Source organism: Protopterus annectens, chromosome 1.part0 (assembly GCF_019279795.1).
Source record: "Protopterus annectens isolate FY-2018-M chromosome 1.part0, PAN1.0, whole genome shotgun sequence".
Lineage (NCBI taxonomy): Eukaryota > Metazoa > Chordata > Ceratodontiformes > Protopteridae > Protopterus > Protopterus annectens.
Window position 1 is genome coordinate 1,015,821,774 of NC_056725.1, and position 15,923 is coordinate 1,015,837,696.

The following is a 15,923-nucleotide window of genomic DNA, read 5'->3' on the forward strand; positions in this document are numbered from 1 at the left end:
TCAGAATGGGTAATCACATCAGGTCTAGAATGAATGTGAAAGCACCTACATGGTAATCAAGACTTACCTTAGGTAAGTATTAATCAAATAGTATTTAGAGCATCTTAGAGAGTTCTCGGGGCAGTTAGAATACTCTTAAGCCTCTCCCATGTTGACCAAAAATAGAGATTTTCCTTCCCTTCCCTTTCTTTCCCTTGTTTTAAGTCAGTACTAATAAAAGAAATTCAGCAAACATTGGTAAACAGAAATAACATTCAGTAGTCCGTCTTGTACATGACTCGCAATCCATTAAACAAGTCAGTGACTAACATCTCTTTAGTAAACATTATAAAGACAAATTAGAAATAATTTCCTAGCTCTTTATATTTTCTGATAAAGAAAAAAGTTAACAATAAGCTATTTTAACTAAAAGTATAAAGCATTTCAATTGTTCCTTGCATGTATACATGTCTCCTTATATTGTAGTGTCAATAGGTGTCTTTGAAATCTGTACAATACTTCACTTCTTCAAATCATTCTTTTCAATTCAGGTTTTCTTTTGAAATAACATTTCAAGGGCACAATTAATATTTAGACTGATGTTTCAAATAAATAACTTGTCAGTTGCCAATTGAGTTAGTTTAGAATGTATGGTTATTGCAAATATAGCATGCTGCAAAAATAATATGTATTTTTTTCATGTGCTCTAGAGCCTGTCATATGCAAGTGACATATATAATGTAGCATATATAGAGCAGATAGCTTATGGATTCAGGTTGTTAAAGTAAGTTATGCTTATTAATCAGGCAGTTTCATTTAAATTCACAAGTAATTTGGGGACATTTCAGTTGAGTTTCCAGGAATGCGTAGTCCAATGTGAGTAATTGAGTCCACTTTTCCTCATAAACATATGTCACAATTCATTAAACTAAGCAGAGTCTAACATCTGTCTAATAATCATTATAAAGACAAAGAATAGTAATTTCTTAGCTCTTTCAACTTTCTGATATTGCAAAACATTGACAGTAAGCTATTTTAACTGGAAGACTAAAACATTTCAATACTTCCTTGTGAATATGTATTTTTACTTTTACTGTAGTGTCAAGAACTGTCTTTGAAATCTATGCATTACTTCACTTCTTTCAAGTCATTCATTTTACAGCTCAGATTATATTTTGTCAAAATATCAATAGCAATTCAAAGGCACATTTAATATTTAAACTATTTTAAATGAATAGCTATCAATTACCAAGTGAATACCAAGATAGCGAGGAATCGCCTGCAAAATCAACATACACGATGACTACACAGCCAGGAGGACGAAGTAAGGTCAAGAAAGAGATACAAAGAAGCTTAGTTCACAATATTTCTACTTTAACTTTAACTGACTCACAATTATCTGTGTTAAACAGAGGTTTAACCTTTGTTCCAGCTCAAAGAATGGACATAACAGAGGTAATTAAAGACCTACAACTTTTTGGCAGAACTCTTACACTTAAAGCTATGTTTGGTAATTCTAATAATGCTGATTGTATATTTAGAAAGCCCAGCACTTACATACCACCTATTAATAGGTTCATAGGTAGGTACTAGGCTATTGGCCCTAGGGCCTATATAAGCCTAGCCAAAGGTACCCTGGCTTTCGCCACCCAAGAAAATTATTTGCCTGTGCCACTGTCGAGCAGAGCCACAGAAGTGATCCCCGGGGTGAATTTCCTATCTCCCATCCAATCATCAAGATTTTTCTTTGAGAGTGCTAATGAGGAGCTTTGTTTGATATAGATAGGTAGTTTGTTCCAGAGTATGGGAAGTCTCTGGGACAGGAATCTATCCCTCCAGCATGTTCTGTTTATTGTGGTGACAAGGTTTAGGTCCCTAGAGCGTGTAGCTCATAGGGATTGGGATTTCTTTAAGTGGAGCATGTCTAAAAGCTCTGGGTTTGACATAGCTTTGTGTGTTAGGCAGAGATCGCCTCTGAGTAGGCAATATGCAATGGAGTAAAGCTGCAGTTTTTTGAGACGGTCTGCATAGAGCATCTCTTTGAGGCCGGTAATCCTCTTTGTGAGGTATTTCTGTGGCCTTTCCAGTTGTTGTAGATGTCTTGTGAGGTACATACCAAAAGGAGCATTGTACTCCATAATGGGTCTAATGAGTGACAAATAGAAGGAAACAATGACCTCTTTTTTCCTGGATGAAAAACCTTTTGTGATGAGGTGTGCCACATAGAAGGATTTCCTGACTACTCTGGCGATGTGATTATCAAAGGAGAGACTACTGTCCACCTGTGTCCCAAGGTCGCTTATCACACTTTCGGTGTTAAGTAGACTACCACCTATGTGGTAGTTCATGGGTACTGAGTTTTTTACCAAAAGGGATAACTGTGCACTTTTTGGCATTGAGCTTGAGGCCATGGCTTTGACACCAGGCATCTGTCTCAGCGAGGCCCTTTTGTAGGATGTCCACATCTTTTGGAGTTTTTATTATGGCTCCTAGTTTGCAGTCATCTGCGAACTTCATTAGCCAAAGACCTTCTGTGTTGGCCTGTACTTCAGAGAAGTAGATACCAAACAGGAAAGGACCCAGGACTGAACCCTGTGGTATTCCACTTGTCACTGGTCTGAAGTTGGATTTGGAGTCTGCTACTTTCACAGTGTGGGTTCTGTCAGTGAGCCAGTTGGCAACCCATCTTGTGACATAGGGATTTATACCTAGTTTAGTGAGTTTATCTATGATTCCAGAGTGGGGGATGGTGTTGAAAGCCTTGGCAAGATCTAGATAGGCTGTGTGAACCACCTTACCCTCATCTACGGCTTTGGTGACTGCTTCAAAGAAGTCTATCAGGTTTAGGAGACATGATCTGCCTTTTACAAACCCGAACTGGGTGGGGTCCTGAGTTTGGAGATTACCAATGTAATTGTTTATAAGTTCCATGATGATACGTTCCATAGCCTTGCAGACCAGGCTCATTAGGCTAATGGGGCAGTAGTTTCCAGGGTCTGTGGTGGCTCCCCCTTTGTGGAGTGGGATAACTGTCACTGTGCACCATTCAGTGGGTACATAGCCTGAGGTGAGGCTATGATTGAACATGGTACTTAGGTGGGGTGCCAGTTCGTTCTGTAGTTCATGTAGAACACAGCCGGGGATGTCATCAGGTCCCATGGATGCTGTGTTCTTGGCTTTGGATAGTGTGTTTTTTACCTGTGCAGCCGTGATTACAGGAACTTTGCATTCTTCTGGTATAGAGATGGGCCCTTTTGGGGATGACAGGGGGGTAAAGTTAGCACTGAACCTATCTGCCAGGATGTTGGCAATATCAGTTGGTTCTGTATATTTAATGCCATTGTGCTGTAACTCAGAGCAGATCTGAGTGTTGCCATTGAGATTCTTGACATAGCTATAGAATGCTTTGTGGTTGTCTTTAGAGTCAGTGGCAATTTTGTTTTCATAACTAGCTTTGGAGGATTTTTTGAGGGATCTCAGCTTCTTACTGAGGCTGACCAGGGAGTTTCTCCAATCATGGGATTTGACTCTTTTTTGCAACAGTTTCTTTCTTCTGTTGTAGAGTTTGTTCATGGCAGAGGACCACCAGATTGGCTTCCTTTTTTTGGAGGATAGCATCTTGGTTCTGTTAGGGATTGCACGCTCCATGCACTCACGTAAGTGCTTATAAAGTGCATTTGTGAAGGATTCAGCAGTCATACCTCTATTGTCCATCAACATGGGTGTTGTGAAGTTTGCCACTTCTGTCATAAGAAGTGTGAAGTTGGCTTTGGAGAAATTTTTTACTGTGATTTCCCTAATGGGGGGAGGGAGAGGGATGTGGATGTCTAGGGTGATTAGCTTGTGGTCGGATCTGACCAACGAGGAATTGACCTCTGGTGTGGAGCACCGGTTGCCCATGTTGGTAATAACCAGGTCTAGGATATTACTGCCCCTGGTGGAGGCATGGATAAGTTGATCCATGGCATTGGAATTTATGAATTCCAGAAAACATTGAGCACAAGAGTTGGTACATGAGTAGTTTTCCCAGTTAATGGTAGGGTAGTTGAAATCACCCATTATTAGGGTGTTAGGTTGTACCCTAATATTTTCCAGTGTATTAAGAAATGAGGAGTGGGAATCCTGGGGCATGGTGGGGGATCTGTAGCAAGTTACAATTTGGATTGCGGTCTTGCCCAGAGTTAGTTGCACTTGGATAATCTCGGATGCATTATGCTGAGCAACTAGCCTGGAGGTGTAGATATCCTTAATGAATATGGACACGCCTCCGCCTTTAGTGTTTCAGTCCAGGTTAGGTGGCCGAAAGGTGTGGTATTAATTATAGCCTGGTAATGCAGGTGTACTCTCTGGAACCTTGATCCAGGTCTCTGTCACTGCACAGATGTCGATGTTCTCCATTTAAGGAGTGCCTCGAGAGAGTGCATTTTGAGGTTTAGACTTCTAGCATTGAGTAGCAATACCCTCAGATTCTTCTTGCCTGTACCTGTTAAGGTGGTGAATTTGTCATTTGAACCTTGCCTAAAAAAGGCACTATAGGGGTGGCTAGAGCCTTAGCCAGTATCTGCCCAGGGGCAACAGGTGCAGGCCATCTCTGGCAAAGCATCGTGGCTTGTCGATCATGTCATCCCAGGCAGACAGATACTGGATCCCCTTAGAATGACATCAGAAGCTTAGCCAATTGTTGAAGTCAATCATTTTGTCCTTGTACTGTGGTATCATTCTGGGTGATGGCAGGATGCCACTCAGGGCTAGGGTCATACATGCCTGGGCTACAAGATCGGACAGCTCCTCCATGTCCCTTTCGCCATGAAGTCCAAGGAGGTACGTCTCAGGTCATTCACACCAACATGGACAATGACAGGGTCATATTTGTACTTGTTGTGGAGTGACCTGAGTGCATGCGTTATGTGGCTGATCCTGGCACCCGACAGGCAGCTGACAGTAACTTTCTCCTTGTTTAGCCTGGTGAGTGGAACATCAGTGTGCCTGACTATAGAGTCACCTATGACTAGAGTGCTGGGTACGTTTTTATGCCTTATGGGCTGTGGTTGAGTGGCACACTGAGTTTGTGGGCTATGTGTCATTTGGGTTGTGTTGGGGGTGGAGGTTGCTTGTGTTTCTGCTTTGGAGGTCCCTGTTGCTTGGGCAGGTTTTTACTGAGAGGCGCTGTGAATGTAGGTGTGCATTTTGTGTTTCTGTGTGTGTGTTTTGGTGGTGTAGGTTTTGAGGGACTATGTGCTGAGTGTGGTGTGGTGCAAGTGTTTACCTTCTCCTCTTGACTGTCTAGTCCAGTCTTGGGTGAAGAGAGCTTTGCTTCCAGTTTGGCTATATAAGTGCATCTCTCACAGGTTGTAGTGTTGGGTGGTAGGAGGAGAGGGTTGTCTGTGTACATGAGGCAATTACCTCATTGCCCCAAGATGCCCAGATTCATCAGGTAGACAGGAGAAAACACCGGGAGCTGACCCTTAGACATGCCTGGATAGGTGCTTATTTGTTAAGTACTAGAAACTGTTGTCCTCTAGACAGTGAGGAAAGTTGAGTGCTGTAGTAATTCTACTATAGATCTGTTTACTGAACTTTGTGAAAAACAACTTAGAGAGAAATCTCTAGATAAGCAAACTAATAATTTTGGTAATTTATCAGCTGCAGAGATACAAGCTTTAGTTGATTTGAAAGAACTAAATAGTATAGAAATACGTCCAGCTGATAAAGGAGGTGGTATTGTTGTTATCAACAAGGACAAATATATAGAATCTATGTTAAGTCATCTCAGTGATGTTGATACATATGCCATCTTATCTATGCATATACTTAGTAGTGTCACAGGAAAAGTACAGTTTTTGATATTTGATTTATTAATAACAGGCATGATATCTGAGCAACTGTTTGAGTATTTCAAGGTAGAACATCCAACAGTCCCTTTGATATATGGTCTACCCAAAATACATAAGAATCCTTTAACTCCACCTATGCGCCCTATAGTTTCAGGCCGAGGTTGGGTAACTGAGCCACTTTCTATCTTTGTAGAAAAGACTTTGCATGCTGCCTTGGCTAATTGTAGCACTGTTTTAAAGGATACCAAAAGTTTTTTTTAAATGAGCTATCTAAACAAAATGAAATTATCTTAGGACAATGTTTATTTGTAACTCTGGATATTGAATTATTGTTCACTGTTATATCCAATGAATGGGAAATTGAAAATGTCAGAGAATTACTGTGTGAGAGAAACACCCCTGATACTAAGGTGACACTTATTTGCACACTTTTGGAAGTCATCCTAGAAAACAATGTGTTTATTTTTAATGATGTTTATTATGCACAAAAAGTTGGCTTAGCTACGGGCACAGCTTGTGCTAATAGCTACACCAACCTATCCTTAGCTAACTGGGAAGCTAAACATGTACTTTTGAATAATGAATACTAGGTTAACATCAAATGGTATAAACATATTGTGGATAATATTTTTCTGTTGTGGCATGGCTCAGAGCAGCGGCTACAAGAGTTTATTTTATACTTAAATCAGTTAAATACTTTCTTGAGTTTTACCTATGAATATTCTGATAAAGAAGTAGAGTTTTTGGATGTTAAAGTTACTAAAAATAATTTATCCACTGTGTCTACTACTTTGTATAAGAAAACTGTTAGAAAGAATAATGTTCTATACTATGGCAGTATGCATCCGAATCATACGAAATTCAATGTGTTCAAAGGACAGATATTTCGAATTATGATACTTTTTAATGATGATGATAGTCTCATTCTTGCATTACAAACACTTAAACAAGAATTTTTAGAAAGAGGCTATAGCAGTAAACTTATTGATTCTCAAATAGCAGAAGGATGGTGGCATAGGTCAGGTAAGTGCCACACATACTTTTCCCCCCTCCCCACTAGTATTAACAACAGGGATAATACTGACAATACTTTCTCAAGTGATGCTTCGACTGATACCTCTAAGAATAAACTAAGGATGCCATTGACTTTTGCCAGCAATGTGCATGTAGCATGTGATATTATTAAAAAGAACTGGGATATTCTGTCTACTGTACATGAGTTGAATGGGGTCACTGGCACACAGCCAGATTTTGCTTTTAGAAATAATAGATCACTTAAGAGTCAGCTCTGTTATCGATCCTTTAATACTAAATCAACTATAATATCTGATAGACTTGGTACATATATGTGTAGGAAATGTATGGCCTGTACATATATACACATTGGTAATCATTTCACACATCCCACTTTGGGTTTTAAGATAGATACTGCTTTTTATGCAGATTGTCGAACAAAAAATGCTATTTATTTTTGCTATTGTACTTCCTGCTTCTCATTTTACATAAGGAAAACAAACAGAGTGTTTAAGGATAAAATACTTGAACACCTTAGGGATATTAGGAATGTTAAAGGAACCAGCACACTATCACTACATGTAGCTAAAGAGGGTAAAGAATTAGAAGTTATGTACCTACCATAACGTTCCATGTTAGTTGTCTTCTCTCACCTTCTTTCTTGCTGGATGGGTTCGGAGCCGATCCTCGGCTCCGACTCGGCACTTGCTTTAGCTCGAGAACTCCTTTTACCAGCTCGAGGCAACCCTATATCCCATGATGCAAGGCGGAACTACCTCAGATCTCGTTTGGCAGCTAACTAACCTTGCTAAAGACTATCCTAACAGAATTAGGAACAATGGTTCCTAAAAGAAATCCTCCTAACAACGTACCAGAGGAAACAATCTAATAGGAACTCTCCAAGATCTGTCCAGGCCAGGGGAAGGAGGGAGGCGAAGAAAGAAGGCTGCAGAGAAGACAACTAACATGGAACGTTATGGTAGGTACATAACTTCTAAATGTTAAGTTGTCAATCTCGCCTTCATTCTTGCTGGATGGGACCGTGTCCCTAGCACCTGTATCCCGGTGGCTCAATGGAACAGACTCTTGAGAACTGTGGAACCAAAACTGGCCCTATCTCTGGAGGCCAAGTCCAACTTGTAATGAGAGACAAAGGTATGGGGCGAGCCCAAGTAGCTGCTGCACAAATGGTATCAATGGGTAGTCTATCCTGAAAAGCTGCAGAAGTGGATAGACTCCTGGTAGAGTGTGCTTTAGGCTTAGAAGATAGCTGTTTGCCCCTGAGAGAGTACACATAGGAAATAGTGGAAGTCAACCATCTGGATAAGGTCACTTTAGATACTGGAAGACCTATTCTGTTTTCTGCATAGGAGACAAATAATTGGTCCGATTTTCTGAATAGTTTAGTTCTATGCAAATAGTACCTGAGCTGACGATGGACATCCAAAAAATGCAGTTTCTGTTCAGCTCTGTCAGAATAGTTTGGGAAAAAGACTGGTAGGTCTATAGATTGGTTAATGTTGGTTTGAGATACGACTTTGGGGAGAAAGGAAGGGTTAGTTCTTAATGATACCCTGTCCTTATGAAAAACCAAATAAGGGGAACGAATGCAGAGAGCTTGAATTTCAGAAACCCTTCTTGCAGAAGTGACAGCCAGTAAAAATATAGTTTTCCAGGTCAATAACTTCAAAGAACATGAAGCAGACGGTTCGAAGGGAGGAAGTATCAAGGATGCCAACATTAAGTTTAGATCCCATTGCGGAGGAGGATGCTTTATAGGTGGTTTTAGGAGGAAAACTCCTCTTAGAAAGGCCTTGCATAACCTATGAGACATAATGTTATTGTCATGCAGGCCAACATGATACTTAGAAATAGCAGCCAGTTGTACTTTGACTGTAGATGACGAGGATCCTGAATGAAAAACCTTCGCCAGGAAATCTAAAACCGAATGTACAGGCGCAGTAAAGGGGGTCAGTGTTTCTGGAATTCGCCCAAATAGAAAAACGTCGCCACTTGCTAGCATAAACAGTCCTAGTGGACGACTTCAAGGAAGAGACTAAAATGTCTCTGACTGAGTCCGAAATCATCGGTAGCCTGGCTAGGGTAGGAAGTGGAGCAACCAAGCAGTGAGGTTGAGAGAATGAATGGCCCGGTGCTGCTGACCCGATTGATGGATCAAGAGATCCGGAACTGGGTCCAGATGCCAGGGCTGCACCAGAAGGTGACGATGCAGGGATGGAAACCAAATTTGTCGAGGCCAATATGGGGCAATGAGGATCAACTTGGCTCTCAAAACGGTGGCTTTCTGAATGACTTGTGGAATCAAGGGAAAGGAGGAAAAGTGTACAGAGCCCCGGGCCAATCCTGGGTTAGAGAGTCTCTCAGAGGTTGGCCTGGAAGGGGAAAGAGAGTGAAGAAATCGGGCACTTGTTGTTTTGAGGAGTAGCAAAAAGATCGCAACAAGGAGTGCCCCACTTCAGAAAAATCTGATCCACTACAGATTGATTGAGAGACCACTCGTGAGGCATCAGAATGGATCTGCTCAGCCTGTCCACTAATAGGTTGGACCTGCCGGGGATGTGCGTTGCTATCAGAAACCGCTGAGAAGAGATCGCCCACTGCCGAAGTCTGAGAGCTTCTCGACATAACGGATAGGACCTGGTCCCGCCCTGCTTGTTGATGTACCAGACTACGGATATGTTGTCCGTCTGTACTGCAATAGTCCCCGTGGGAAGAAAGTCGTTGAGGGCTTGCAACGTTAAAAGCACTGCTCTCATCTCCAGGACATTTATGTGCAGATGGTATTCTATGGGTTGCCACGTCCCGTGGACCATCCTGCCCTGATAATGCCCCCCCCACCCAATCAGAGAGGCATCCGTAGTGACTGTGGCAACTGGAGGAGGGGGAATAAAGGGTCGGCCCTGATGAAGAAGAGGGGAAGATATCCACCAGTTCAGATGAGCTTGGCACGACTTTGTTACCAAGATTTCGTGCCTCATTGGGAGACTGTGGTACGACCACTGCGTGAATAGCATCCACTGCAGAAGACGCATGTGGAAGTGAGCCAGAGGTAGAAGAACAATGGCCGCAGCCATAAGACCTAGAACCTTCAGTATAAATCTGGCTTTGATCTTGTTGCTTTGCAAAAGAAGCTGAACAAATTTTTGGATGTCCAGAATTCTTTGATCTGTTAGTCTGGCTAAATTTTGACGGTGTTTAATTCTGCGCCTATAAAGGTGATAGATTGGCAAGGCAGCAGAGAAGATTTTTCGAAGTTTACTGAAATTCCCAAACTCCTGCAAAGCTGTAGAGTGTAGTCTCTGGACTGAAGAAGCTGACACTTGGTGGTGGCGGAGAGGAGCCAGTCGTCCAAATAGCGAAATACCTGGAATCCTCGACGTCTCAGATGAGCTGTGACCACTGCCATGCATTTGGTAAACACTCTGGGGGCTGAAGTGAGGCCAAAGGGCAGGGCTCTGAATTGGTAATGACTGGTCCCTAGCCGAAAGCGGAGAAACCTTCTGGAGCGCCTGTGAATCTTTATGTGATAGTACGCATCCTGAAGGTCTATAGAGCACATCCAGTTGTCCTTGCCCAGAAAGGGCAGAATGGACTGAAGCGTGACCATGCGGAATCTTGCCTTCTTGACAAATCTGTTCAGATTGCTCAGGTCTAATATTGGTCTCCAATCTCCCGTCCTTTTGGGGACCAAAAGAATCTGGAGTAGACGCCGGATCCTACCTGGTCTGCCGGCACAGTCTGGACGGCTCTTTTTCTAGGAGCTTTGAAACCTCCTGTTCTGCCAAATCCCTTTGACCGGGTGAGATGTCTGGAAGGGATTGTAGAGGTACGGAAACCTTTCAAGGGGATTTTGTAACCCTCGGATATAATCGACTGTACCCACATCTCTTGAGATAGGGATTGCCAGGCTACTGGGTACAGCGAAATCCTTCCCGACTGCCTCCAAGGGTGGACAGTCGGGCAACACCTCAGGGATGCTGAAAGGGCTTCTCAGGAAGAGACTCCCTGTTGCCCTGGTTCTGAGGACCCCCTGCCTCTAGGGCGGTGTCTATTGTTACCCCTCTGCCTCTGGGGTAAACTGACCACGCGGTGTCCGTGTAGCTCCTTGGGCTTTACGGAACCACATCTTCCCCTTCTGACCCTTGGGGTATGGTCTAGAAGGAGTGGAAAACTGACTCCAACGGCAGAAAGAGTTTTACCATCCTGCTCACACCTGGTCAAGGTATCCTTCACCTGAGGTCCGAACAAAGCTGAACCATCAAAGGGGGTATTAGTGAAGGACGCCTTAAAGGGGTCCGCAAAATTACAAAGCCGCATCCAGGCTTGGCGTCTAAGAGCAACTCCTGTGCCTGCGGCCTGCTCGCTCCATCGGCCGCATAGGATATGAGCCGCATGGAGGAGTTAGATATAGAATTCAGGATTGCAAGCTGCGAGGCAATCTTTTCCTGAGCCCCAGCAGCAGAAGGATCCTGGACTACTTCACCCAGTTCCTTGAGAACATCTCGTTGAAGCCTGGTGAAGTGACAAAGATAATTCAGCGAACGATAGCAAAGGTCGCTGAAGAAAACATCCGCTTTCCATACCTGTCCATGGTCCTAGAATCCTTGTTAGGAGGATGGACAGGTACTGAAGGATCCGCCAGTTCCTTCTTAGTGGCCGCCACCACCATAGCATCCACAGAGACACCCTTGGAAAGGAACTGTTTGTCCGAAGGGGCGTGATGAATTTGGATGGTCTCCTGGGGACAGGTTCCACAGAATCTGGAGCCCACGCCTTCCGAGCCACTACCTGCATCAGTGGGTCGAAGGCGGAGACACCCAGGAGGTGGAGGTTCGGGATCCAAAGCCTCCAGGTATACCGACTCATCCTCGGAGGGGTCAATGGAGGGCCAATTCCCCTCTGTTTGAGGAGCTCAAGGATGTCTGAAAAGAGACATCCTCAGAGGGGACCGTGGGGAACCCTCCGACTCATCTAAGTCGGTATCAGATGTAGTAGACTCAGGGAGTCTGTGTGTTTCCTCTTCACGCCCTCTTCCGAGGGGTTCCCCTGCAGGATCAGGAGAAACCTCGAAGAGGAGGAAATTCCCAGTGGGGAAACCTGGGGCGATGGATCCCTGGGCCTGTGAGCAAGAGGTTGGCAAGAGGCATCTGCAGGCACTGAAGAGGGAGGAGCTAGAGGGATGGACCGTTGACCAGGCTCAGAGGCCAGGACACTCCTCATCACCTCAAAGGCTCCTCTCCCCGGGAGGCCGGAACACACCCACTCCGAAGAAACAGGAATGGCCGGCTCCAAAGAGAGAGAAGGCTCCGAGGCCGATGTCGGCGCCGAGCTTACCAAAGCGAAGCCCGAGAGGGAGAGCGGGGTCGGACAAGGGTCCGATGCCACTAGCCCCCTCGGAGCCGACAGTGGAAACCCGACGACCGGATCCCTCCAAGGAAGGTCTCAAGGAGGAGATCGGAGCCGAGGATGACGGAGCCGAAGGATGTATCGGCTCCGGCATCGAAACAGTCGCTGTCCCGAGAAGCTCCGGCTCCGAACTGCGGTGTGGAGTCGGAGGAGGAAGTTCAAGGATTGGGGCTATAGCCGAAGTCTGTTGAGACAGGCTATGGAGCATTTGGGCCAGTGCCTGAGACTTCAACAGCCTGCTTACCACCCTCTCTAAATCGTGGTCAGACAGCCTGGAAGACCTCAAAGATCGGCTCCGATGGCTCCGCTCCGACAAAAGAGGAGACCCTGGAGCTGAATGGATACTCAGTATAGAAGGGGACCGGGATCTCTTACGGGTCGAAGCCATCGGAGCCGAAGTCCCTTGAACCCCAGATGGAGCCGAGGATATCTCGGCTCCGATACTGGATAAAGTGTCGGCTCCAGCCGGAGCTGACAAGGCCACAGTAGTCAGGGTATCGGAGCCGGCCGGCTCCGAACCCACTACTTGAAAAGAAGATGTATCGGCTCCAGCCGGAGCCGATGTCGTCTCTGACGGAGCCGGAGCCACCGGAGGAGGCTTGGACACTGTAGCCTGAGCCTTCGGTGGTTTAGGAGGTTTTCCTGACCCTAATTTAGGAGGAGAACCTTCTGGCTTAAGTAAGCCTCGGAGGATGAGTTTATTCCTCCTTTCCTGCAGGACTCTCTGGCTAAAAGCATGACATAAAGCACAGGAGTCCTGCAGGTGCAAAGGCCCCAGGCAATAAACACAAGAAGTGTGACCGCTTGTCAGAGACTTTTTCTGACAGCACTGGTCACACTTCTTGAAGCCTGAGACCTTGCCTTCCTTTGACATCCTAGGAGGATGGAAACACAAACAATCCCAACAAACACACAAATTAATCCCTTACACAAACACACAGGAAGGGAATAACCAATGGGAAACTAGGCCTGACTAAGAAACTTTAAACTAAATATTATAAAAAGTTTAAAACAAGGGAATAGGGTGGGCTGTAACTAACTACAGACTAAACTGACACTAAAAGGGAAAAATAAACCCCTAACTACTCTTTTTCTTATTTCACAAAGAAAAACTTACCTCAGCTGGCAAAGGAGACCTCTTTCGCTAAGCGGCAAACGAGATCTGAGGTAGTTCCGCCTTGCATCATGGGATATAGGGTTGCCTCGAGCTGGTAAAAGGAGTTCTCGAGCTAAAGCAAGTGCCGAGTCGGAGCCGAGGATCGGCTCCGAACCCATCCAGCAAGAATGAAGGCGAGATTGACAACTTAACATCATAAATTTAGCTTTATGGTACTAGAGATTCTGCATAGTACCAAGAGAGGAGGTGACATAAATAATAGAACAGAATCTAGTGAACAGAAATGGATTTTGCGCTTTCAAGCTGATATACCTTCTGGTTTAAACAACAGAGTTTCCCTGAAACCCTTCCTTAAAGCACGGCCATTAAAGCATTGATTTCTCTTTTAATATTTTATCATATATATGTCAATAGTCCATCTTTTATTATTTTTTACTATTGTATTCATTACCATTTTTAAGTACATATTGTTCATTTAGTCTGTTTTTATTAAATTTTTTAAAGATCTATATATTCTACAGATGTATTTTATCACATGGCTTTTAGCTATCATGCACATTTTATCTGATTTTTGATTGGATGTTTTAGTGTTTAAAAATGTAACTGTTATTCTATCTTTGTTGGTCTGATGAAGCGGATGTTATTCCGAGAAAGCGCTTACCTTACTACAATAAAGGACATATTGATTTTCACTGCTGTGTGGAACCATATACTTTTTCTTTTCCAGTTACCAAGTGAGTTTGTACAGAGTGTGAGGTAACTGCAAAGATAACATGTTGCAAAAAGTAATATGTATCTTTTCATATGCACTAGAGACTGACAATTTCAAGTAACATATAAAATGAAATTTTTACAGTGCAGACAGCTTGTGAAATCAGCATGTTAAACTGAGTAATACTTTTTAATCATCAGCTACATTTAAGTGCACATGTAGTTTGGGAACATTTCAGTTGTGTTTCCAGGAATATGTAATCATATGAGGATAAATCATAAAATATTTACAAATAGTCCTATTATGTATTTATTTTACCTTGCTTAGGTTGTTTTTCATTTTAATAACTAAACAACATTACTTTTTCTTATTATCTGTTATCTGCACTTCGCAGGTTCACAGTGTCCTGAGAAACTATAGCAATGGTTTACTGTTGCTATGGCAATGCAAATAGAATGTGAAGAAAGCTTCACTTCTCTTAACCAACCATACATTTTTCCCTCCTTTTTTTATGCATTTGTTAATACTTTTTGTTGTTGTTGTTGTTGTTGTGTCTTTTGGCTTTTCCCGGTTAGGGGTCGCCACAGCGGAACTCCGGTCTGCTAATGATTGGTAGTTGATTTTTACGTGCCGAGTTACCAGCCCTGACACACAACCTTCAACGAAGGTACACCCATTCACGCATGTCTCCACGCAGAAGACCCTCTAGCTGAGAATCGAATCGGACAGCGTCTTACTGTGAGGCGTCAATGCTACCGCAGCACCACCATAATTCAAAGGACATATGTACATGAATGGAACATTTCAGAGTTAATCACGAACATGTCCCCAATCCCAATAAACATAACAGTGACTATCATTAATCTAATAAATATTGTAATAACAATTAATTAAGTTCACTATTCCAAATTAGTCTACCTTAAAACTAGATTATTTAGATTATTTATCTATGTATAGATAGTGAGTTCTTAAATATATACAGACTATATTAGTATAGTAAATAGGAAAGAATTTAGAAACTGAGACAAGATGCAGTTGAAATAAATAATGAGAAAAGAAAGAAGAGAGAGAAAGAAAAGAGAAAATTAAGAGAAAATGCACATATACTATGTATGTTGATTTACAGTATAAATATTTTATGTGCTATATTAGCATCCTTCTGTGAAAGAAAAGTACCCTGTTTTACATACCTGAGGTAATGTGAAAACTCTCATGTGTCATCTGTTTTCAAAAATATAGATAAAGATTCCAGTATTTAGTTACCTTTGTTTTAAAATTCCAAGCAGTAAAATTGGTCCTTTAAAGTAATGTTAAAACAATTCATATCAGAGTAGATGCTTTGAGAGATTTGGCTGTAACAGTATCAGTATTTAGCTTCTTCTTTTTGATGTCTGTCCAGGCATTTGTTTCTTTTGTTCTCTTGAGAGAAGGTGACATCCAATCCATATCTTCTGGTAATACAATCACATTATTAGTTTTAATAAATGAAGAGGCTTCCTCTAAGTCAATAAAAGTTCTCATCTCGTTGGCATACATTATTCTTCTCTTAGCTGGATATGCAAAAGACATTTAATTCTCTAAGCTGCACATTTCATGTGTTTTTCATTGGTTAAATTGTCTCTTAAGTGATATTCAAATACATAATGAATTTCTGGGCTTTTGTCTTTTTCTGATAAGACTTTAAGCCTGCATAAATTAAAGCACTGCCGGTGATTCCCTGCTGAGTGAGTAAAGTAAACCTATCTTTTTTGTTTGTGACTGATAGAGCTACTTTTCTGTTTTACCTGCTCCATTTTGTTTACTGTTTTACGAAATCTACTTGGCCTGGTGTTTTATCTAT